This window comes from Sceloporus occidentalis, unplaced genomic scaffold (assembly GCF_023333645.1).
Source record: "Sceloporus occidentalis isolate IW3139 unplaced genomic scaffold, rSceOcc1.0.p SCAF_5, whole genome shotgun sequence".
NCBI classification, from domain to species: Eukaryota; Metazoa; Chordata; class Lepidosauria; order Squamata; family Phrynosomatidae; genus Sceloporus; species Sceloporus occidentalis.
Genome location: NW_028316985.1, coordinates 59,140,337 through 59,167,297, shown reverse-complemented (window position 1 = coordinate 59,167,297; position 26,961 = coordinate 59,140,337). Strand labels below are relative to the sequence as shown.

Genomic DNA, 26,961 nt, shown 5'->3' with positions numbered 1-26,961 from the left:
CATCTATAAGTCTAAAAATTTATGCCCAAAATTGACCTCAAAATCCAGGTCAATTTATATACAAGTCAATATGGTAATATGATAGCAGCTCTTTCATATTTCCCCATGCAGTCAGAAGAAAGTTTGTTTTTCTCTTGACCCAAGCAGAAAGAGTCCTGGATCATTGATTGCTGTTAAACAGAGTCCCACTCCCTCCAGGGCTGTGTGCTGCTGTCTGGCAGTCAAGGATTAAACCAAAGTTGAAACACTGAAGCAAAAAGCCTCAATAAGAGTCCCTCTTGCTGTGCACACAGATACACACACTGAAGAAGCCTCCAAGTTTTGCTCTCAAGTTATCCATTGATCATGTCAAAATCCATCATTTTGGCCCCAAAACCTGCCCTTGACTTATACGTGAGGTCAACTTATAGTCGAGTATATACAGTACTCATCTGAAGCTGGTTGCTACCCTAGCATAGCTAACTTCCAAAATATACAGTGCTATAACTAGAGTATAAAGTAAGGCTAACCTACATCTGACAAAGGGAACAAAATGTCTTGCTTAAACTTTGTTTGTTGTTTACATACTCATTCATCAAAGAGCAAGATAAATGGGTGCTTCAATTCTGATCCATTTACTGACTGACTATTCATGTCAGGGATTTTCAAGAACATAAATATTTTGTCTGGAGGGCACACAAAACATCCCTTTGCAAATCATAATATTGGAGGAGACTTTGCTACTAGTCAACACTGTTAATTTCAAAAGTTGACCTTCAACCAATAGGCAAGTAGATTCCTGTCTTGTGAAAAGGGCTATAGGTTAAAAACATTTATTTTTCTTCTAGACAAGAAGACGTTTGGTCTCTAGGTGCATACTAGCACTGCAGATAACACAGGAAACTTGGGGCTGGACAGGCCACCCCAAAAGGACAGCCTGCAGTCACCCATTTTTACCCTGGATGGAGGCCACACCAACCAAACAGCGCAGCCTCCACAAAGGCTGCGATGATGTACGTGCAGTGCCATTTGGATGCTGTGCCATGCGTACGTCATCATGGCAACCCCCATGTGGATGGAGGTGAGTGATGATGGTGCCCGGACAGCATGGTAGGGCTCAGGAGCATAGGGACGCTCCGCTCTCCCGAGCTCTAAAATCGGCCCCAGCCACCGCAAGGCACCAGTCTATACCTGGTATAGACACACTAACACTCTAGACTCAAAGCACATTATTTGGGATCATATCATCAATTCATAATGAATTTTCATCCAAGTACAGAATATTTGAAAAACTGTCTCTTTTTTCAAAGGAATGAGGAAATCTGTAATGGTTTTGAAAGATGTAAAGTCGACGGCTTTCATGGCCGGCATCCATAGTTTTTTGTGGGTTTTGGCCACATAGCCCGGAAAACCCACAAAAAACTATGTTTTGAAAGATGCTGCAGTCAACACTGCTAAAACTATGAAAGTAGGAGCTGGGATCTGTGCAAAAACCTAACAAAAAAAGTGAAATGTGCTGGATTCCTCATATAATAGTTATATGCTCAGTTAGAATATTTAAGATGATCCTTATCCCCTTACATAAGGTACTACAAGAAAAAGCAATGCCAAACCAAACATAAAGCATGGGCTTTAGCAGAATCTTTCAGCTTCAAAATAAACAGCAACCATACAATCTAAATGTGTTTACTTTGCAGTGTCATTTGTATCTCATCCGAAATATATATCACTGGGATGTTGGCCAAGATGGGTGACCATTAGCATCACAATTCGTGTGCTGCCTCAGCTTTGCAAGATTTATTACTATATGTTTATAAAGATACTGAAGGAATCCACAAGGGCTGAATCACAGTCTCCTAGACAACCCTGACGTATCCCTGATGGAACAGACATGCGTTTAACTGGCAATAACCATATGTAACCCATATGCAGCCCAGGCTTAACCGCAGCTTTTCAAGAACAGGATTTTCCCATTTTTAAACAGTTACGGGAAAAACTCAGGTTGCATACAGGCTGCATACGGGCTGCATATGGGCTGATGATGGGGAATGTGGTAAGATCCATCATTGCTGGTTAAATGTGCATCTATCCCATCGGGGATAAGTTGTGTTGAATCACGTGAGATAATCTTTGCTGTCTGGTTGAAATGCATGCCTGGGAATTACATCACTTAACACCATGAAGCTGAAATGAATTCTAAATAATCCACTTAGGTCAGCCAGACAGAATGTTTCTCCAAATAAGAATTTACAACATAATAAATAGGAACATTGCTGGCCCTTGATGAACAGGGAAAGAGGACCCCACCACCACTCAGATCTGGCTGGAGATTCATAATGTTTGAGTGAGTACAGTGGGCCTGTTTTATTACTGAGCTAGCCATCTACAAGTTGGGGTACCCACTGATTTCCCCTGCCTCATATTAGTCAATGGTGGCATATGCACACAGCTGTGCTGACATAGGCATGCACACATTTATATTTTTATTTATTTATTTCAAGGATTTATATCCCACCTTTCTCCCACAATGGGAGAATGGCAAGTACCCATTGCCTAATATGGGCTTGAGGTCCCATATTTTTTCCCATCTACAGGTAGGGTTGGATGGAGCACTCACAGCATAACTCTGGCACTGCAAGAAGAACCTGGAAATACCGGGGTTTCTTTACTCCAGAAGGGACATCTCACTGTTTGGTGCCTGCAGACCGCCGTTTTCGGGCGGTCTGTACTCCGCCATAAAACACTATAAAGCACTTCATAAAATGGCCACTAGAAAAACATCCACATCATCTTCAAATGAACTGGAGATTGTATTATCAAGAATACAGGCCCCAGTAGGTGAGATCTCCAACAAGACTGTAGATCTGAATAAACATGTTACAGACAGCAATAGAAATTTAGAAAAGAAAACAGAAGAGAAAATAGACATGTTAAGATCACATATCTCAGCAAAAATATGTCATTTTAAAGAAGCTGCTGAAAGACAGTTTAAAGAAATTACTGTTTCTGTAATTTAGTAATTACGACACAGAAATATGAACAGAAGATCAATATGAAGGGATCTATCTGTAAATGTATGGCAGGATTTGGAGAAGGCCCAGGATAGAGTTATGATGATTGATTAAAAATCAAAGTAAACACATATCAGATTAAGAGTTGTCCCTGAGGAGCTGACTAGTTTAAAACAGGCAATTTTAAATTCTTTGGTAGAACTGATAAATGGTTCATTGGAATCACCTGATAAGCAGTTTGAATCAATACACAGGCAACACTCTGCTTTTGTGTAGAGGGGGAAAATTTCCAAGAGATGTGATAATTTGCTTTACTCAGAAAAGCATCAGTTATTAAATATTGAGAACACATTATAAGAAAATGCTAAAAATAAATTAAAATGAAATGTTTGGATTTCTAAGAATGTGGCCAATTTAGTAAGAGAATGGTCATAATCCAACTACAATGGGGTGAGTCAAACAGCCAGAAAGGAGCGGCCAGAGGCCACTTCGGCCATATCAGCACAGAACTGCAGTGACCGCCCGGCTTGTTCTCAAAGTGGGCCACCACCTGCAGTCCCAAATTGTGCCGCTCAGGAACTGGATTAAAATTGCTCCTTTTTGTGGCAGCTTCAGGCTTGCTTTGGCAGCCTCAGAGCAGCTTCCAGCTCTTTTGGGGGTGGTCATGTAAACACCATGCCCCCCCCCCAAGTGGCCAGAAGCTGCTTGTTTTTGTCCATGTTTGGGGCCAACGTCTCTGAAAATGGAACAGTTTAAATGGAGACTTAATGAGTACTTTTGAGAATGGGATTATTACAGCAATGCAAAAAAAAAAAAAAAAAAAAAAACAGGTGATTTTTTTGAACTCAGTTAAAATAAGCACACAAATACCACAATAGTTTGGGTTGCAAGCAAAACTTATATGAGAGAACAATTTATAAAATATTGCTCCAGATTGAAAAAGGAAAAAGAAGCCAAAAAAAAATGAACTGCTGGTGGAGATACAAAATCTAGGTAGAAAACAGAAGGAAAATATTCATAAAGAGATTCAAACAAAAATGTTACTTCAGCAACAGTTGTCACTGTTCACAGTTTTAAAAATGAATGTCATACTACTATATCTTAAGCAAAAGAACTTTAAATTTGTAAATAAACTTGGGAAGTGGCTCTCTTAAAAGCTGAGATAGGAAAGGACAAATAAATTTGTTACAAAGAATAGGAAAGAAGATCAGTTTGTAATGGACAATATGAAAATACTAAAAACCTTTGAGTAATATTATATAGGTATATATTTGAGGCAAATGAAAAAGTCTCAGATATGGAAGACTATTGGGATAGACGCCAACTAGATAAACTGCATCGGGAATAAAAGGAAAATTTGAATGTGCCTGTACCAACTATGCAACTTGTTCAGGCAATCAAAAGGTTAAATCTGAAAATGACTTACTTCAACCACTCCAGATGGTACACGATGGAGTATTATATAAAGGATGGATCCTAAACTCTTGTAGAAATGCCTATATTACAGTGATTCATAAAGAAAATAACAGACCCATTTCACTATTAAAAATGACTATAACATATTTACTACTATTTGGCCAACAGACCGATGAAACACTTCTCACAGAATATAACTGAGGATCAGAGTGGATTTTTGCCAAAAATACAAATAAGGAGTAACGTAAGATCTGTTTTGAATATCACTGAATATTTGAAATGTCACAATGATAAAAAGGCTGCTTTGATCTTTTTAGATATAGAGAAAGCCTTTGATAATATTTTGGGGGGTTATTTATTTCAAGTATTGGAGTGAATAAACTTTGGAGAAAATATTATTTGGGCTATAAAGACAATAAATTCAGCTCAAAAAGCCTAGATTTTGGTAAGTAGCAACATCACAACAACTTGGTGATGAAACAGATGGACCAAATAAAGTGGCTTCAAACCTCTTGGAAGCTGGGCCTTTAGAGGTGATGCATGCCTCCATAATAGGCCAAAACTAGATTGAAGCCACCACTAAAAACCAGAGCAAATAGAACCCAGGATATTCTGTTTTAGCCCAGAAAATGCATAGCTTCGACCCTGCATATAAACGTCCCAACACCAGAGCGGTTCTGAAGGAGCAATTCATCCTAACCCTAACCCTAATGGTGCACATAAATACACTGGTGCAGGTGCACATTTTAAAAGGACGGAGCCAGCAGTAATGCAAAAAAGTAAAAATGTGACACTTCCAATAGTTATAAGTACAACATAGAGAAACCAGACAGTCCATGAGGGGGCATGGGGTTAAGGCAGGTGAAGAGGGCATGCATAAGGGACATGACTGTGCTTTGCCAGTGTTTTACTGGGCACACCAATGCTCCAATGCTGTGTACCAGTGGAGGATCACAGGTGTGACTGTGTAGCTAATCAAGGGGGCAGCCATCCAATGGGATTGCATCACAGCTGGCAGTCACTGTCAATGTGTTTGTGCACATTGTGGGGAGGCAACAAAAATTATATTTACTCTCCTTGTACTTACAAAATGAGTTTACCAAGGCACATATCATTGTGCAGATGGTATTCATCAGCCTTTGCCCAATGGCTCTTGGTATCCACTGCAGTTTGGTTCCAGGACCTCTCATGGATACCAAAATCTGTGGATGCTCAAGTTTCATTATAAACAACAGCACAGTAAAATGGTATCCCTGATGTAAAATGGCAAAATCAAAGTTTGCTATTTAAAATTTGCACACACACACACACACAAAATATTTTCAAGTCGTAGATGGCTGAATCTGTGGATAAGGAATCTGTGGATATGGAGGATCAATTGTACTTACTTGCTTCTAAAACTTCTAAAGCTATGTTAAATATAGGGGTCCAAATTAAAGCAAATTAAATATAGGGGTCAGTATCGAGTGAGGTGCTTCTGCAAGCAGGACTCTTTCTGTCAATAGAAATAGAAGGGACTTTTCCTGCAGCATCCCCAGGAAACATTTAGGAACCTGCTGACAGACGGTGCACAGGACTGCAAATAGAATGTTACCAAAAATATTCCACTACACTGTCACACCATATTATTACACTGCACTCTTATAGTGCTGCTATTCCACTTTAACTGCTCTGACTGCCTCCTGTTGAATTTTGGGGTTTGTAGTTAAGTGAGCCCTAAGAGCTCTCTGGCTGAGAATGCTAAATGCCTCTCCTTAAACTGCAGATCCCAGAATGCAACAGGAAGCAGCTAGGGCAGTTGAAGTGGAATAGCAGCACTATAAGAGTGTAGTGCCGTAATCTAGACAGACTACTAGTCAAATCAATCACAATGAGCTCTTCTGTGTCAAAACAATAGCACCAAGCTTAACTTTTTGGTGAGAATTTTGGTGAGAACCTCAGAATAATTAGAAAAGTAAAAACACACTAGAACAGAATAATAGGGTGTTTGTTTGGAATACAATCACCTTTTCTACAAAGCAGAATGTATACATATAATTGGGCAGTGATGTAGCCAAGGGGAGGGGGTCCTTAGGGTCCAGACCCCCCCTTCCATTAGAAAAATGAATGGTGCATGCTGCTGCACCACCGCACCCAAGTCCCATTATAATGGTGGCACTTAGTCTGGACCCCCCCTTCCTAAAATCCTGGCTACGTCCCTGAATTGGGAGAAGGAAATGGGGAGAGAACTGAAAAATGCCAACTCAGTGTTTGCTCAACATTTTGCTTTTTTTTCTCAGAAGAAGTAAGACAATGCTTAGCATGATGAAAATGGTGAATCAATGATGTAATGCAGAAGGGCACTGAAGGCCAACATTTAGAAGTAAAACAGGACCCAACTATATTAAATGAAACCAAGTCCCTAGACCAATTAACTGCATCCAAAGATACTTAAGGAATCTGCATGTGTAATCTCAGAACCTATCTCTATAAACTTTGAAAATTCTTGGAGAACAGGTGCCATCCCTGAAGTTTAGATACTAAAGGTTAGAGTGGGGATTTGTCTGAGGAAATAACAAGGAGGTTCCTACACCAATACCATTACCATAGGTCCAAAACACACTGCAGAAATAACCCAGTTTGAGACCATTTTAACTGCCCTGACTAGGGAAGCCTGGATATTGTGGTTTACTATGGCGTCAGAGCTCTCTGATCGAGAAGGCTAAATGTCTCACAAAACTACAGTTCTCAGAATTCCCTAGCATTGATCCAGGACAGTTAAAGAAGGCTTAAACTGGATTATTTTTGCAGTGTGTTTTGCACGGTCTATTGCACAGGAGTCCAGGTCATTTTATAAGCACATTATAGGCAGGCTAACTCCCTTCTGACTAAACATGTTACATGTAATAAGTCAGTATTTATACAGGACATCTGAAGGATTCAAAATTCTTTACATATATAATAACAATCCTGACAGTAGCTCTTTATCATACCCATATTAGAGATAGAAACTGATGTTGTAAAAGCAATGTCTTGCTTGAGATTATTCAAATGTCAAGGGTAAAGTTTAAACTGGGGGCTTCCTTTAGTCTATACTCTTAGTTGTTATGTTACACCATCTTTAGATATTACAAACTAACAAAAATACCCCTCTTCATAGTATTAACTAGCCTAGCCTTAAGTACATTTCAGCAGAAATAATTCAACTCATTTACTGAGTACGTATGAGCAGTAAACCCATGACATAGCCAAACAGTGGTCCCCTGCTATATATCATTATCTTTCAGTAACAATTATACACCACAGGACAGTGATACTGTAAGTCTGTAGCTTGTTCAAAGAATGTGAAACAGAAATAACAAGGGGATATTGGGGATCTTTAAATCTCAGTAACATTTTAATGACCTCAATTTTTAACAGAAGATCAATCCAATTTACAATTTAATTTATAGAGCAAGTCCGCTCAGTAACAATGCAGCACCTGCTTCATGATCTGAAAAGAAGTCCTCCAAGGTTCTTAATAATGACACCAGAGGGTGAGGGGAAATAACTGCTGCAGTCAGTCAAACAGCTGCTGGAACTGAGTCCCTGGGAACACCCTACAGATAACAGAAAAATTGTCAGCTTCAGCACAGTATTGGCAGCATGTTTCAGTCAAAAGGAGAGTGGTGTCCAGAAACTTGAAGAGGAACAGCAATGGGATGAAAGATTTATGATGAAGAGAGCTTTCTACAAATCTCTGATGGGACTAGATGAACTATCTACAGGACATCTTTTAATGGAAGTTCTCTTAGGTATTTAAAAAAAAAGCAAAGTAAGAACAAAAGATTTAAGGACTCAACAATTCTTTCTTTTCAGTTTAGAAATAATGTCCCAGAATATTAGGAAATACTGCCGGAAAATATGCTATTTGCCTAAAATATGCCTGCCTCCAATAACATCTTATTTGGATTATCATGGTTAGTTAGATGAGATTCTTTATCTGTCAGTTTTGCTAAATGAATCTTTTTAAGTACAATCATTTTCCTTTCTAAAATCACCACTTCTCCCTTTTTTATTAAATATACCACAAGCTTCATTTACACTACAGGCTCTCCATCACGTATAACCCTTTTTAATTAAGATAGTTTTTTTTAAAAAAAAAAAATCTCTCTTCAAATGAATCTTACCTGTAATTAAACCTGAGATCTAAGCAGAAAAACCAAACTTGGTTCTCAAAAGCATGTAAACTAGTATAAGACCCCTTGATGTAAATTGGGTTGAAAGTGATGGAAGTGCTTTGAGAACAGTGCTGAAAATGAAAAGGTGATGAATACCAAGCAATCAAAGCAGCAGGACACAAAATATAGCATTGATTTATTTTTCACAAGTATTCTTGGTAGAACATTTGTTCTCAGAAAATCAAATGTCCCATTCACATAACAAGATGAGCTGAACTCTTTGATCCAAAAGTTTGAGGTCTATGGGTTTTTTTATGTATGAAAAGGCAATTTAGTAGATATTATGTATTTAATGTAAAAGGGAAGATATTTCAAATTATAATTGGTCATGGGTTTGGTACTATGATTAAGCATCTTGAAATGAACAGGAGATAAAAAAAAATCTGATTAGGCCTCAAACATTTGCAAAGGTTACAACGTGAAGGGCCTTGCTTACTAACAATGTCTTGGTTACAGTTGCTAAGAATTACAGCACCTTCTGGTGTGTGTGTGTGCGCGCACGCACACACACACATGCAAACAGTCAGCCTTCTGTATCCACGGATTCTTTATCCATGGATTCAATCATCCATGGCTTTAAAATATTCAGAAAACATAAATTACAAAAATCAAATCTTGATTTTGCCATTTGATATAAGGGGCACCACTTGTGCTATTATGTTTAATTGGACTTGAGCATCCACAGATTTTGGTATCCACAGGAGGTCCTGGAAGCAACCCCCAGTGGATACCAAGGGCCACCGCACTGATCAAAGGTATAAAAAAGGAGAGCTGGTTTTAGTATTTAGTACTGACTGGTTGGTGTTCTGAAAAACCACTCTAAAAGAACTTCTGTTGGTTCTTGAGTGAAAACAATCCAAGAGTATTCTGTGAAGTCACTACATGCTACTGGATAAAAGCTATGGCCAGCAGACCATAAAAACACTGGTAGGCAACCATGGGTGAAAGACTGGACAGGTGGTAGACCAAGAAGTATGAGAGAAGATGAAAAGAAAAGGAAGTAAGAAAGAAGAAGAGCAAGAGGAAGGGAGCACAGCTATGCTTGACTTGAGAGGAAGGCTTCATCTACATGAGTGCTGTATCCCAGCTCCACTGTGTAGCATCCTGTCCCATTCTGACCCCTTTACTGCCACACACATCTGTTTTAAACCAAATTTCCATCAGTTTAGTAAACCACATGGGATCCCCATCATGTAGTGATATTGGTACAAGGTAGTGTTTCTACTGTGTGCATGTGAGGCTGTGGGGGAGTGGTTCCCTCGATGCATTCATATAATCAAATATCCTTTCTCAGTTTTCAATTGTTCTCATCACCTACTGGCAGCCCCATTGGATTGGATGTATGTATACCTGAGTGGCTATCTCAGCCCTCAAACACGTTGCCTCTACCTCCTTTAATTTTCTGCATCATTATCTAAGTTTAATTCCCACAAAAGTGGGTGTAGGACTGACAGCATACGATGTATTATTATACAAATCTGCTCAGAGACAAGTCCCACTGAATTCAATAGTGCTTTCTCCAAGGAATGTGTTTTTTAAAGGCATTAGGCATTTAAAGGCAAGCGAATACTCAAAATATCAAAGATTCAAAGAATGCAAATTCTGTGAAAGGTATAATCAGGTGACGTAGGTGACCACCTGGCCCCTCTCCCCCTCCCCTAATTCCTCCACAATCCCAATTTGGGGCTCAAATGACATGTTTGAAAAACCCAGTTCTTCCAAAAAAACCAATGGCACAAACTGTGGCCCTCAGGCACTGAAAAGAAATGTTTTCACGTGGGTAGGTTCCAAAAGGACTGAGATCAAGGTAAGGACACCTTATTTAGCAGGTGTAGATTCAGCCAAAGTCTCACAACTTCAATAGACAAAAATAAAAGTGGCTGAAAGGCAGCTATTGCTAATGTTAGTGTATGTGTTGGTTGCACTTGAAGTTGATCAGGATGCTTAAGCTAAAGAATCATATTAGGGGCTTTTTTGTCCCCATAAGAAAGCAGCCTTCTGAATTTTAATATTTCTTCAGACTTGCACAATGTTAGACATTTGTAATAAGCATCTTTCTGCTCTACATATCATTGTATTAGGAAAGATGATGAGGGAGAAGAACAGAAAAATCCATCCAAAAAGGTTCTCCATCTACTTTTTTGTTTATTTTATTCAATATACTTTATGAAGCCAATCCCTTAAGGAAAATTCTTCAGCAAGTTGAATGTGAGCAATGAATACAAAAAACAAAATGTGTATACAGTCACCCCACAAAATATGTAGCTAAAGCCTCTCATTGTGGTAATTGAAAGGCAAATGAACTAATTTAATAATGGTAAAACTGCAATACTGATTCATCAAAAGTTATCACCGACATGGAGTTCCGGTTAAATTAGAGATGCATGTAGTAGTGTTTACTTTTTATGCACACTACAACTTAATACAGTTTGAGATAGATAGATAGATAGATAGATAGATAGATAGATAGATAGAATATAACACTGTTTAAATTCCTAAAAAGCATTTTCTATCATATCATTATTCACTAACACCTCATATGGTATCATTATTCACTAACACTAGCATGAAAATAGGCCTCAGCAGACTTAAAGACTGTGTACACTGACATATAAATGTTTCAGTACCTGTTGGAACATGGGTCTAACATATAGGTGAGTGATGTATATTTTTAGATTTATGTAGATGGTTGGATAAAAACCCTTTGAACTTAAGTCAACTCAAATATAATTATTAATTAGGAAAGCAGACAATATTTTCAGTTTTCTAATTTCTGCTATTTTTTCCTGTTCCTTCCTCTGCCTTATCAATGTTTTTATAAAATTGCTTTGACATGATCCAGATTTGCTTCTGCTTCATTTAAGATTAAAACCAGCTCTCCAAATACTACACAACTCCCTTATTAGAATATATCATCAATTTTTTTCTTCAGTATTCAGAATGCCTTTGCAAAACTCAGGTTTCATTCTTGAGATTTTCTCTCAAGTTTTGAGGTTTTTATACTGGATCCCTGTTTTCTTGGATTTCTGTTATATTTTGCAGCAAATTCCTTACCTTTAGTGCTTTATCTGTGTGAAAAGTCAGTGCTACAAAAACCTATTTGTTCTCTTCTCCCATAGCCATCTGGTTGCTTTCTGTGGTTCCTTGAACAGCCTTCACTCTGCTAAAGTTCTTTTCAAATGCAAACCAGTTAGGCAAGCCTTTATTGGCCTACAGACTGCCTCCAAAACCTAGATGACTAATTCCTTATAATAGGATCCATATCGGTTGGTAATACAGGAACAAAACCATGCCACAAATCCAGATAGCAATTCTGTCCTGACATCTACTCTGAGAACAATATTACAGGAGCCAATAACATCACCCACAAAATCAGAGGTGCATTTACTTGCTTTTCCTGCAGCTTTACATCTGCCAACCTATGCTAGCAATGCCCCTCTATACTCTACATTGGATAGTCTCTATTGAACTGGAAAAATGGACACAAATCTGACATTAGAAATCACAATACCTAAAAATCAGTAGCAGAACATTTTAACCCCCTATTCTAAATACTCTAAAGGCATTAAGTCTCATCTGAACTTGGAAGATAAACAGGATCAGCCTTGGATAGTAACTCCATGGGAGACTGTCAACAAATACCAGGTGCTGTAGGCTATATTTTAGAGAAAGGAACTGGCACCATCATCTCTGAATTCATGGGATCACCATAAGTCAACAGGCGACTTTGAGGCACATACACAAGCATACACGTATATTATATTATTCAGTGGACTCTTGCTTTACATGGGGGATCCGTTCCAGATTCCCCCACGTAAAGCAAATTCCATGCATGCTCAAACCCCATTTAGATTAATTGGGTGCACTCCTGTGTGTGCCACAGTGCGCACGCCATGGGCACATGCACCATTCACCTAAATGGGGCTTCCCATCTGCATGACCTCAAGTCCACGTATGGGAAGCCCACATATGGGGTGGGCCAAGTGTATAATCCCACACATTCAGCTTCAGACTTTCATTTTGGCTTCTAAAGATATTTTGTTATATTTGTGGATTGAGAAAAGGTATTCATTGAGATTATTTGTTGCAAAAGAAGTTAATCAAGCTATTATTCACAAAGTGGTCATTTGAATTCCTACAACCATAATTAATGTTTTTATATGTTTCATCATTAATCAAAAAATTAGAAAACAGCATTATTCAATACTCACTAAGCATTCTGCATCTAATTATTTACATATTGATGTTCTGCTAGCTCAAGAATCCTGCAAATAATGTTACAGCAAAAACAGACATACAAACTGTTCAGACTTTCTGAAGTTAAAAGCCAGAAAAGTCTTCTTTCATCTTACTTCCTGTGTTCGTGGCATTCTTTTGGCAGAAATACTTTATTTTATCCCAAAGTTTGTGCAAAGAAGTTCCCAAAATACATAAATTACATATATGACATCATAAGATATTACCCAGTTTCATACAAGTTAGAATATCCCTTAGCTGATATACCAGCCTTGAATAAAAGTACACAGTTGTTAAAACAAAACACACTGTGAGTGAGCCACAACCACTAGCAACCATAGTTTCCTATATAATTCCTGTCATGATGCATACTTACAGTCCTATAGTCTGTCTATGTCATGCCCACAAGGGAGCTGCTCTAATCAAAGGAGAGTAACAACCTTGTAATTCTGCTTGTAAAATTGCTCCCCTGTTTTCAAAGTGTATCAACTCCAAACCAAAGCACTATCTAGGGAGACTTGCCACCTACTGACTGAAAATGGGACTGGATGCTTCAAACATGGGCATATGGTTAACCCAAATTGGTATGTTTTTTTAAAAAAAAAAATGCACTGGGGCAAGTCCTATCAATGTGCATGCCAATCTTCCAAGGTTTGATGATACATTCACCTGACTGTATGTAGTGCTAAAATGAGGATGAAGACATGTACATGCACGTCAGCTCAACACACTAATGCCCCCATTGCAGACCCTATCATGTTTAACAGTGACCTGAATGGTGCTTTGTTGCCATGTCCCATTCAATGTGCTAACAGAGCTCCCATTATGGAGTTCCCATGAAATTCGGAGCACTTTCATAAGAAAATAATACTTAAAGGTAGTTTTGCCACTTCCTTCTTCTGAAATATAGCACAGAGCATTTGATATTCATTGGCGGTTTCTCATCAAAGTAATAACGTGGGCTGAGCTAGTTTAGTTTCCAAGATGAGACAGGATCTGGTATCATTAGAGTATTTAGGCTCTTTCCCTTTCTGTATACATACTCGCTTTGATTATCACAGAAGGCAAAACAAATGCTATACTCATCAGTACCAAAGATCTGCTGCCACTAAACAAACTTTATCTACTGTGTGCCCAGCTGAAATAGTGAAACAGGAGATAGAAAAACACACAACTAGAAAATATAAATGACAGACACACCCAGCATCCCTGGCGTCCCAGATAGGAATCAAATCATCATGGAGCATCAGTTTCTACTCTCACCTGCTGTCATCTTTTCTTATTTACCAGAAGGAGAGGGACTACAAGAGTAATATCAGCCAGCAGGAACAGCTCCTATTTTACATATAGCCAGTCACAAGAATGAATGTAGATATAATCACACATTACACTCAGTGATAGAAAGTAACATGTTTTTAATCTCAAACAGACAGAACAATAGCCAGAAGCAAAAGATACTTTTTCTATTTAGGGAACAATATCATAGACTAGAGTTCTAGGGACTGCACAAACATCTCACTGGTCCTTGAAAGGTACTGCTATGTCTCGATTTTATTATATATATATATATATATATATATATATATATATATATATATATATATATTAAAATACAGATTCTATGACCCCAAAAGCTCCTCTGCACCTTCTATGGGCCCTAGGAGCAATGGAGAATCTTTTTTCCAAAAGAGGAAATAAACTGCAAGAAACTCCTTTTTGGATAGGGAAGTCTTTCCCTAGGGCTAAAACATCGCAGGAGTTGGGGGGAAAAGACATGACAAAATTGCTAGCCATGCCCTCTAGAAAGTGTAGCAGTATTTCAAGTCTTAACAAAGCTTTAGTTTATTCTTAAAGAATGTTAAAGGTAGTGGGAGCACATGCAGCTCACAGGACTTCTATTCAATTTGTTGTGGATTCTTATCTGGAAGTAAGCCTTGCTCAGCACAGAGGGACTTGCTTCTAAATAAACACGATGGGGTTGTACTGTTAATTGCCAATGTAGCACAGAGGACATAAAAATATTGACACACTATATCAAATAAGTGCATAATTTATTAAATTATGCAGTGTAGTATGATGATAATATTGACAATGCTATAGATATGCAGTATTGATATAACAGTATTAGCATGCATTGACTTTAATAATCTATTTTAGAATCTTTAATCCATCAAATATTTTTCATGATGATGCACTGCTGTTCTTCACAGTGTTTACAAATGCGTTCTCACTGCCATCCTTTGAGGAATTCTACACTGAAAGTTAATCACATAACCCTTAGGAGCTATCTAGTAAACTTTATAACTGACTGTCACACAGAGGCAAAAAATAATAATAATAATATCTCTCAACAGTTGGCATTTTTTTCAATATAGCGTCTCAGCAAGACAAGCATCTCACCAAAGAGGGAAAATATGTGAAAATGTATTACATCTGTATCCCACTAACTTCCTCTAAAATGCTAATGTGCTTAGCTTACTTTTTCCAAAACCTTAAGACCTTTTACAGATTAAAGGCTCTCTTTTTTAAAATAATAATAATAACATTATATGCTGCTGAGAAAATTGCTGCTACTGTTACTAATATTTTAATGGCAAATTTATTCATTCAAACACAAACCAATTTGGACTGTTAAAGTATGTGGGGAAAATATGGTCATCTTAAGGTTAAAGGAAATGATGGTAAATATAGAGCGTTGTACATAATTCTGCAGTTTTCACAATGCCTAGCATCTGGAGAGCAACAGTAGCATGAATTACTGCTACAAAGCTTGCAAAAGGAGAAAAGGCTAAAGAATAGTTCTTCATCTCCTTTCTGAGCCAGTATCATTCTGTCCAAATTTACACAGCTTTATCCATACAGAATTCACAGGGAGACATTTATGGAGAGCCTCATATGCTTTTGCACTGGTCTAAAAATCCTTTCCTCTTGACAGATTTAGGCCATCTGAGCAGGTTTTCTGCTTCTTTCATCCCCTTCAGGGCTAAAATTGAAGGAGAATTGAAAACTTTGACTTTACAGAGAAGCAAGTAAAAATAAAAGTCAAAAAGCTAAGCATTAATAGATATGATTCTTTACTGACATACATGCCAACCCTAAAAGCAACATGTACAAATTAGTCAATATAATCTCTGTAAGATTTTTTTTGTAACACAGTATTAAATATAGCAATAGCAATAGTACAGTCAGCCCTCCTTATCCATGGATTCTTTATCCATGGATTCAAGCATCCACATTTTTAAAAGATTGAACAAAAGTATAAATTCCAAATAGCAAACCTTGATTTTCTATTTTATATAAGGTACACCATTTTTCTGTCATTGTATTTATGGAGCCCTGGTCGCACAATGGTTAAATGGCTGTACTGCAGCCACTCACTCACAAACCAGAAGGATGTGAGTGGCTGCAGTACAGCCATTCAACCACTGTGCCCCAGGGCTCCATAAATCAAGACTGTGAGTTCAATACCAGCCAGGGGCTCTGGGTCAGGTCAGCCTGGCATCCTTCTATAGGTTGGCAAAATGAGTACCCCGCTTGTTGGGGGATATTAGCTTACACTTTGTAAACTGCTTAGTAGATCGGTAAGGAATATAGAAATGTATTTGCTTTTGCTATTGGTAATGGGACATGAGCATGCATAGATTTTGGTATCCAAAGGAGAGAAATATTTCATTCGGTCATTCATCCTGGAACCAAACCCCAGCAGATAACAAGCACCCACTGAACAGTGGAACCTTGTTATATGCTGGGGTTTAGTTCCAAGATCCTCCGTAGATAACAAAATCCGTGGATGCTCAAGTCCCATTAAATATAATGGCATAGAAAAATGGTGTCCCTTATAAAAAATGGAAAATCAAGGTTTGATATTTGAAATTTAGTGTCTTTCCAGCTGCTCTATCAAATACTAGAAATTTTTCAGGATTTTGCTTAAATTCCCTATTTTAAAAAAGAAAAGTAGGTGAAGCATTTATTTTATCCTATGATTCCAAACAAGTAAGAAAATTCTTGAAGTTGATAATAAGTTGTTTTTAAGCAACTTTCCAACATTTATCACTGCAAAAGAATAGGCAATGTCTGCTGAAAACTTCAGAGGAACTCTCAGTGAGATGTCGTATGTTCCTAGGGTGGCATAGCTTCTTGCCCAATATGTGACACATATTTCCCCCATCAAGGCAATGTTTTGAGGACACTACACTTTCCCAACATTCCAAGAGCATATGGTCATATTAGTACATTCCATTACACCAGTGAGTAACAATTCCTCTGTCATCTGAAAAATTTTAGACATCAGGTTTTCACATCTGATTCTTCAGTGGGGCTGTTAATAACTAGGGTTCTTGGAATTCTGTCCTTCATATGTCTGACATAAGTCAATCCTGACTACACAGCAAATAACAAGAAATGTACAATGCAAAGAGTTCATATAAAGTCATCTCTGTACTTCGTGACAGAGAACTCAATCTGCTTGCAGTGAACACTATGGAAGGCTTCACATTTGATGCATTAAGAATAAAGACTCCCACATTTGGCTACAGTGGGACTGCCAGAGAGGAATTTCCATGGTTGGTGGCACAGGTGTGATAGTCTGAGTGGAATCCCCCACATTCTTTGTATACAGTGGTGAAAGAAAAGATGGAACCCTCACATAAAGGGTGGAAAACCCACATCTAGTGACCCTAGTGGTGGGATAGAAGCTTTAAAACCCAACAGGGCCTCATTTACAGAATTCCCTTCCCAGTTGCTCTTGCAGGTGCACACTTTGCTGTCACCTAGGTACCAAGCAAATAGTCTTGTGAGATGAATTTGTTGACACTGAACTTCAGATGTACTGGGAGCTGTGGCTCTGCTTTATTTTTAATATCTAGGGGGTTTGTTTTGATTTTTTGACAGTTTGTTATTGGGCTTAAATTTTTATATACCACTTTAAGAATTTTCTTGAGTGGGTAGGATACAAACACTTTGAATTGTAAAAAAAGTTTGCTTTGATGCACTATTATAATGTTTTAAACACATGGCCAGTGTACTATGCTAGAACAAAACTTTGGTTAGTTCAGCAAGAACTGCCTCTAACTCCTGAACACTGCTATGCATTTCATTGAAACAGAGACTATGTTCTTTAGCAGGCAGCTGTTGAATGATTCTTCCAAAACCATAACCCAGCTAAAGATGTCCTCTGGTCAAATATTAATTATACAGCTATAACCAAAAGGTGACAAACAATAAAATTTTTGGCCCTTTTAGTCCTGGAAACATCTGCCATTCTTAATTTTCCTGCCCCACAAATATTTAAGTCCCACTGTATTCTCCCAAACATTTGCCAATTTACAGAATACATACATTTGACCAGTTATTTCCAGTTACTGTATTTATTTAATAACTTGCACCAAAATGATCCAGTTCAAAACAAGTTTTACTTGCTCTGATTCACCTTTCTCAATGTTTCTGATTTCAATGTTTGTCCAAGATTATATAGCCATTAGGAGTAAGAGGCTGACATTTAGGTTGACTGTTACTTTTCTTCTGTTTTTAACAGAGAATTAGTACAGTTTGAAAACCATAGATCTGAATCTTCCCCTCAGACATATATACATAATTAGGTTTGTACTTCAATGCGGATGAAAACATGCACTCTAAAAAAATTTCCTTCTATGAATAGTCACGATTGTCATGCAAAAGATCTTCCCCTTTTACAAGATCCAGAGAACCAATTCCATAAAAAATTTCTACATACAATGTTATATTTCATCTCAAGCTACAGTTGCAGTGAGTGCAATACTTTCTTGTCTGCTTGTCTCCATTTTAGTCACATACACTACGTACAATCCACCCAACGAAGCAAAGCAGTATCTTGTTATTTCATCTATCTCTCCCTCTCTCAGTAAAGTATTTTTTCAAATACACTGTATGAAAGAAATAGCATAAAACCTGATTGAAATCTCTTATTGTGAGAGTGAAATGCTTTACACTACAGTCCTAGATGAGTACTTGGGGCTGACATGATTATTTTGCACTCCCTCTTTATAAGCCACTGTCAGTACATTGCTTTTTATCAGAAGTTGGGATGGAGACTGTTAACTGCAAAATTAGAGCAGAAAAATTACTGTATGCTATATCTACCGTCAGCTGAGTCAATCTTCAAAAAGATGGCTAGACGCTAGAGTATGAGTGATCTCATCTGTCACCAGATTATCAGACAATAATGGTCTTGCTTATTAATATATTGTTTTCTCAAAATATGCTTATATTCTCTATATATTGCAAGCATGCCTTATATATTTCTTGAAACATCTATTTCTGTAAATTTTGGGGTATTTTTTAAATGTTTCATACCATATTGTCTGCAGTCATAAATTGATCATAATGCTTAAACAAAAAAATTTATTTGACAATATACTATTTACTGCCCCATAATCCTTAATTCATTTTACAAGAATACTGACTGGCCTTCACTTTTCTAAGCTTGTTAATATTTGTACTGCACTTGTATTATTTTTGAAATATAATCATCACTGAATAACACTAACTGTTAATGTATACAAAGAATAAAAACCCAGTGAAGCTTGCACTCTATAGTTAGTTTGGTTAGGACCGAAACAGGAATAGCAACATTAAGAAATTGTGTTTATATATATTTTATTCCAAGGATTATTTTTACAAGGCATTTTAACTATGCCATAGAATCACAGAATCATAGAGCTAGAAGAAGCTCACTACAGCTATCAGGTCGAACCCCCTGCTCAATGCAGAATCTTCTTATAGAGCATCAACAGCAAGTAGCTGTCCAGCCTATATTTGAATATGTCCAGAGAAGTTTCCTCCACCTCTCAGGGAAACTGGTTCTATGGCCAAACAGCTCTCACTATCAAGAAGTTCCTTCTAATGTTTAGTCAAAATTTACCCTACTGTAACTGAAAACTATTAGACCTAGTTCTATCCTCTGAGGCAGCAGAGAACAAGCCATCACCCTTCTCTTTGTGGCAGCCCTTGAGGTATTTGAAGAGTGCAATCATATAACCCCTTAGTCTTCTTTTCACCAAGCTTAACATGCCTAGCTCCTTCAACCTCTCCGTATATGTTTTGTTCTCCATACCTGTTACCATACACATTGCTCTTCTCTGAACCTGCTCTAACTTGTCTATGGGGCTTAACAGAAAGCCCATTTGAGCCTGTGTGGGGCTGGCTTGGAGGCATGGTGTTTAGATGTGCCACACCCTTAAGCGGGATAAAAGCCAGACCAGCAATTACACACCAGTTGGCTTCTCTCCAGCTTAGAGGCATGGTGCACTTTCCCCAGGGCTAGCTGAAGAGTGTCAGCTCCTGGAGAGAACCCTGCCCCACTCCACCTGAGATGTCCTTCCAATCTGAAGAAGAGTAATTGATGATAACCCTATGAGCACTGTTTTCCAACCAGTTATGGAGCAATCTAATGGTGCTTCCACCTATTCCAAATTTAGTCAGTTTGCTAATCAAAATATTATGAGGGGCCTTATCAAATGCTTTGCTGAAATCCAGATAAATGACATCTACTGTATATAGAAAATTTCCACCGTCTACTAAACTAGCGACATAATTAAAAATAAAGATATAAGGTAAATTTGCTGTTGCCCACCTCGATCCTCCACTAAGGAGAGGAGGGATACAAATACATATTTTATTATTATTATTATTTTAAAATTGACAGGAGTTGTTCTTGACAAACCCATGTTGGCTGCTACATATCACTGAATTGTCATCAAGATATTTGCAAACAGATTCCTGTATAATCTGTTCTAATATTTTTATTGGTATTGAGATCAGGCTGACTATCCTGTAGTTTCGTAGCATCTTATTTGCTACACCATTTTGTTCTATTCAAAAGGAACTCAGGAGTTGTTTCACTGAAAGATATGCATTATCAAAGTAATGCTGTGTTGAACAAACTATTTCAAACAACTGTGCATGAAAATACAGCTTTGTACTTTTAGATTACATTTAAATTAGAGAAGATATACAAGAAGCAAACTTTTTGATTCTTAAATTAGGTATTCTTTCACACATGCACACTTCCTTTTTTTCTTTTTTCTCCCTCCATTCTTCAGCGGATGCTACACTTGTATCAGATGCACATAACATAATGCTGGAATTTTCGGAAGATACACTATTTCCACTATTTACTCATTTACATTAGAAGAAATAGTCTGTTCTACATCTGAAGATATAGAGAATAGGGCCCAGAACAATGGATGCAAGTTACAGGAAAAGAGATTCCACCTCAACATTAGGAGAACTTCACAGTAAGTAAGAGCCGTTTGACAGTGTAACACTCAGAGTGTAACGGAGTCTCCTTCCTTGGAGGTCTTTAATCAGAGGCTAGATGGAGTTCCTGCATGGCAGGAGGTTGGACTGGATGGCCCTTGTGGTATCTTCCAGCTCTATGATTCTATGACTTGTTGCTCAATAAACTTTTCTATTTCTGTTTAAAATCTCAGTGAACAAGCAATCATCTGGCTCTGATCTCACACACTTACCTGAAAGTAAGTCGCATTGAATCCAAAGGAGTTTACTTCCAAGCAGATAATGAAATGTTTTCCAATTTAGTATTTCAATAAAATGTTGGTGTTAATGTGAACACCAGTTTCATTTATTAACAGTCCTTTTGCTTGAAATAGGTTTCTAAACAACTGGATGCCTGTACATTAATAGTGAATGACTCAGTTTCTTCTCTTTCGTGTTAAGGTGTTCTGTTTATCTTTATGATTACCAGAAATGAGGAGATCACAGTATCTACCGAGAACAATATGATCTCTAGCTGATGTTATCCTTTCAAAATACCTGGACAAATTCATAGTATTAAATATAGATGACATTATGGTAGTCAAATATTGTGGTGGGGGATGACAATGTATATAGTTTTGAATTTAGACACTTTTTTTTTCCAAAAGTGCTCCATAAGAAACAGATAGCAGTTCCTAGACAAGTGGTTTTCCATGAACTTCAGTGATTCCATGAAAACAATCAGCTGACCACCAGGCTGGACAATACTAAGATAGACCACTGTATTCACTAAATATAAGGCAGTTTCAGATCCAAGTATGATTAAATTATAATTTTTTCAGCTATTAATGAGAGCCATGCAGCCTGGAGCAAATTCTTTATGAACATAAACCTTCATGAGATTAAATGAATCTTCCCAATCCAGACTGCTTTTGAATAAATCAAGTGGATCTCTAATGCAGTACTTATCTGTATCTGCCCTTGTAATTTGCAACACCAGCCACCTATCTGCTGGACTTTGTCTTCCTTGATATACTGCTAAAATCCCATATTTTTCAGATGAAACATGAACAATACACCACACCTCAGATTAAATGTATCACACCCACAGTCTATGAGATGTTCTTGCATAATTCCCATTCATTTTATTGGGGCTGGAGCAGAGGAACTTCTTGGTGGTTATGCTGTGAAAGGAATCTAAATATAGTACTTTCAGATAGATATCATCATATCAGTCATATTTTCCAGCAACCACCCTGTGTTCACTCACACAACTGTACAGAATACTGTACTACTACTTTGTGACTTGCAATCCAGTTCTAATAAGGATTTAGTTAGGAACTCAGCTTGATACAGAGATAGTTGACATGCACACAACTGCAAAATGTTAAGTTTAGAAATCAAGCAATTTACTATGAAGAAAAACTACTAATATGTATTTGAACATCACTCATCTTTGCAACAAGAACGAAAGCTTTACATTCTCTAAGCTGTTACTCTGCAAACAGATAGCTGCAAAATAGATAGCTGTGCATGTAAAGAAGTGTAAATATCTGTATTTTTTTTTAAAACAAAGACTGTTGCTTACTTGACTAGGGTATGGCAGTCTTGTTAGTTTATTCTGATGCTCCAAAAATATTCTGGTAGTTAATATATAAACATGAAAATATGCTCTGTTGAAATCCCTTAATTCCAAATAACAATGCGGGAAATTTTGGTGCCAGCATATGATGTTTTGGTTTAGTTTGTATTGACTAACAAAGCAGTTTTCAAAGCTGATCACATTTCAAATATCAGTGTCCAAAGCCAATTGATAAAAGTGCGAGCCCAGGTCATTTAAATGAACCTTATGCTGCAAGATCTTAAGACCCTGGAATACTTTTCCAGCTTGCCTGGTTGTGACTGATGCATACATCAAGGCAAATAAGGAGTCAGGGAAAGAAGTATTTACCAATTATTATCAGGTTTATAGGAAGGGGTTTTTGGGGTTTTTTCAGTGTTGTGTTAATTGTAGGGAGCTGAGTCTTGCAACTACATGCTGAACTCAGACAAAAGTGCTCCAAGCAGTTTTAAACTGTAACAAAGGATGGGCAATATATACACAAAAGAGAAAGCAAGACAACTAACTATGCATCTCTGTGTTGTTATGTGCCTTCTAGTCATTTCCGACTTATGGCAACCCTAAGGAAAACCTATTATGGGATTTTCTTGACAAGATTTGTTCAGAGCAGGTTTTGCCTTTGCCTTCCTCTGAGTTTGAGAGGCTGTGGAGTTTATCACACAGGAGGAATTTCTCTTAATTTCGAATGAAAAGAAAGTGGGGCCAGAACACATTTACGTGAATTCACTAGTTCAGCGAATTTATGTGAATTCGAATTGTGTTCGAACTGATTTCCCATTGCCTGAAAATAACTTGCCGTTGCCCAAAATTGCATGTGATCACCTCTCATGCAATAACGTGAAACCCCATGATTGCGTTTGGATTGCCATTGGATTATACTTCCCATTTCCCTTGTCTAATAATGTCCGATGACTTGCCCAAGGTCACCCAGGGAGATTCCATGGCCAAGTGGGGATTTGAATCCTGACATCCAGAGTTGGCATCCAAAACTCAAACCATTGCACCACACTGGCTCTTAGTGTACTGAAAATAGCTGCCCTATGATTTCCATTAGTAGTGTCCATAGCTATGCTATATATGAAATGAAGCAGGTGTTTCACAACTCTTACTTTGGTGAAGGTCTCTGAAAAGGAAGGCACTGATACAGAGAAGCTCTCACTCTTGAATACAGAATGGTAACTCAGGCATAAAGGATATCCGCATTCATCTCATGTATAGTAAACGGGAGGAAGCAACACAGATGTGTAAGAGAAGGGGCATGGATTTTATAAGGCACAACTTTGAAGAGTACTGTATTTACACAGAAATAAAAGAAGTCATAAACCCCAGACTTTATAAAAGCTCTTTCTCCCACCCCACCCCACCCCACAGGTTTGTAAAACAATTTTGACACTCTTGAACTTTTCCCCCAGGTTATACAATAAAATGACAAGTCTCCAAATCAAATTTTAAAAAATCACAGGATATTGGAAGTTTCCAGCCTTGCCCTTTATGAAAGGAGTTAGGAAAAGAAATCAATACTAGTCTCTCTGAGATGGCCCTGCATCTCCTCCTGCAGATCTGCTGGGAGGGGGCCAGAGAGAGGATTACAATAATAAGAAGAAGCAGAGTGTCAGGATTTCAACGAAGAGGCTTGACACATCCCATTGATCCACACTAGATCACGAAGGGGGCAAGTTAATACAAATCTAGTGTCACACGGATAACCAAGCCGCCTTCTTATTTAGAGAAAATGCCAATATTCCATTTTAAAGACACGACTAATATTTCTGGACATTGCTGCTACTTAAAATAGAAACTTGAGAGGGGCTTCTTTTTAGCCAGTCTAATCACACTCCAGCCAGGTCACCACAGAGCTTTTGGAAAACAGATGTTCCTCAATTCTCAATACATTCCTACAAATACGGTCATTTTTTTAAAAAAACAGCTTGGCAAACAAGTAGAAATCCTCTGGAAATGGGGTACAGATGGGGAGCGCAGGCTGTGTATCACCACTAGCTTTACTGGTGTCTCTCCTGAAGGGGGAAAGGAACCCTTTCAAGAACAAACATCCAGGTGCACCTCAACAACACCCTGGCTGTCTTTCTTAAGTGACCCAGAATGAAATTTCCCAATTCACAACACACACATAAAACCCCCAAAAAACTGAGGACTACAAAGTTCTTTTCAACCATCCACTCCCCTGGAATGGGGAACATGGGCTCTTGTCACCCCCTCAGGTTCCATAGTGTTCAAGAAAAGCACTAGTGAATATGAACTGGTCTTGGTTATACCCTGAACTACTGAAGCCCGGTTCCTCTAGAACTTCTCTCTCCCTCCATCTCTGGCAAAGCTTCATCCCTTCCTTATTTCACCCAGGAGAAGAAGAGGAATAAACCAAAGAGTGGATGAACTGGGCTCTTCTTCGCCCAAATCATAGATAGCCCTTGTCAAACGCCCAGGCAGACCCACATCCCCAGGGCAGACATACATCCAGATCTAGATCTAGATCTCTATATCCATATGCATGCATGTGCATATATATATATATATATATATATACATATATAATATGCGTGCATGCATGCATATAGATATAGATCTGCATGTATGTATGCCCTGGGTTATATATATATATATATACATATGCATGCATACATTCATATGCATATGGATATAGATATAGACCTGCATATATGCATGCCCTGGATGATATATATGTGTGTGTGTGTGTGTGTGTGTGTATGCACACAATCATATGGATATAGATATAGATCTGCATGCATGCATGCCCTGGATTTTATATATATATATATATATATATATATATATATATTCATATGCATATGATATAAATCTGCATATATGCATGCCCTGATGAAAGATAGATAGAAAGATAGATAGGCTTATATGCATGCATACATTCATATGGATATGGGTATGGATCTGCATGCATGAATGCCCTGGGGAAAAAAAAAAATATATATATATATATATATATATATGAATGCATACATTCATATGCATATGGATATAGATATAGATCAGCATGCATGCCCTGGATGACATATATATATATATATATATATATATATGCATATGGATATAGATGTAGATACAGATCTCCATGTATAAATGCCCTGCATATACAGTACTATGTATACATGGATATAGATATAGCTCTGCATGCACGCACGCCCTGGATGATGTGATATTGCACGAGAGCTTGACACGGGGTGTAACCCCGGCTTTACAAATCCGGAATAAAGTAATAGCCTGAATTGAGAAGAAGAGTCTGGGGGAAGCCTCCCGTCCCCCCCAAGGAAGGGGCCTCTTGAGCCCGAATGGAGGGAGCTCTCTGCCCTGGGGAAAGGCGAGGAGGGCTGCTGGGGGCTAGAAGGAAGGCGCCTCCAACCTTCCCCCCGAAAGCAAAGCCTTGGCCGAGGAAGGCAGCCTCCGCGAAGCCCTCGGGGGGCCCTTACCTGCAGCCCCGCTCCCTCAAGGAACCGCCGCCCAGCGATCCTCCTTGGGGTCCCGGAGGGAAACTCCAGCCTCACCGGACTCGCATCGCTCACAAATCCCAAATCCGGCTCCAGGAGCATCGAGGGGAAGGAAGGAGGGGGAAGGAGGGCGCCTCGGGATCAGAGGAGACCTTTCAATTGGGGTAGATGGATTTAGGCAGTCTTCTTGGGGGAAGTACAGAGAGGGATCGGGAGCCCCTTCCCAGAGTGGCTGGAAGGAAGGAAGGAAGGAAGGAAGGAAGGAAGGAAGGAAGAAAGGGCAGCAGGAGCTTTCCTCGAGGCTTCAGTCTACTCCCTCAGACGCATTTGGATATAATAATAATAATAATAATGATAATGTCGAGAGGTCTTGTGGCCCCTTTGAGACCGAAAGAAAGAAAGGGGCATCAGGCGCTTTCCTAGACGTGGGTCCACTCCCTCAGATGCATTTGGAGATCGATGCCTTTGCCTTCTTGGGGAAGAAGTTTCTGCTTCGCCTCCTCCTCAGGCGGGGAATGAACCTGGAGAAGGCGTTCAGGAGGAGGCTGTGCTGGACCTGCTCCCCAAAAGCCCAGCCAGACCAAACATGGGGGGAGGGGTGGAAGAGGGGAGAGGAAGAAAGAAAGAAAGAAAGAAAGAAAGAAAGAAGAAAGGTCTCTCTTTCTCTTTATTTCTAATCCGTCGGAAAGAAAAAGAAGCAGCACTCCCCGCAGGTAGAAGTTCCAGCCTCCCAGCCTTGCAGGGCTTTCCTTGGAAGAGCAGAGGGA

The 26,961-nt window shown here is 38.5% G+C and overlaps 1 protein-coding gene across 4 annotated transcripts in view; it reads right to left on the bottom strand.

The window, feature by feature from the left end:
• TAFA2 (TAFA chemokine like family member 2) overlaps positions 1 to 26,448 on the bottom strand; it is a 148,185-nt gene extending 121,737 nt beyond the window's left edge. For all 4 annotated transcript variants that reach the window (XR_016281236.1, XR_016281235.1, XR_016281234.1 and 1 more), the window contains exon 1: positions 26,177 to 26,448. The gene's annotated coding sequence lies outside the window, so the exon portion shown is untranslated. The remainder of the gene's footprint in view (positions 1 to 26,176) is intronic.
• Positions 26,449 to 26,961: the final 513 nt, after the last annotated feature.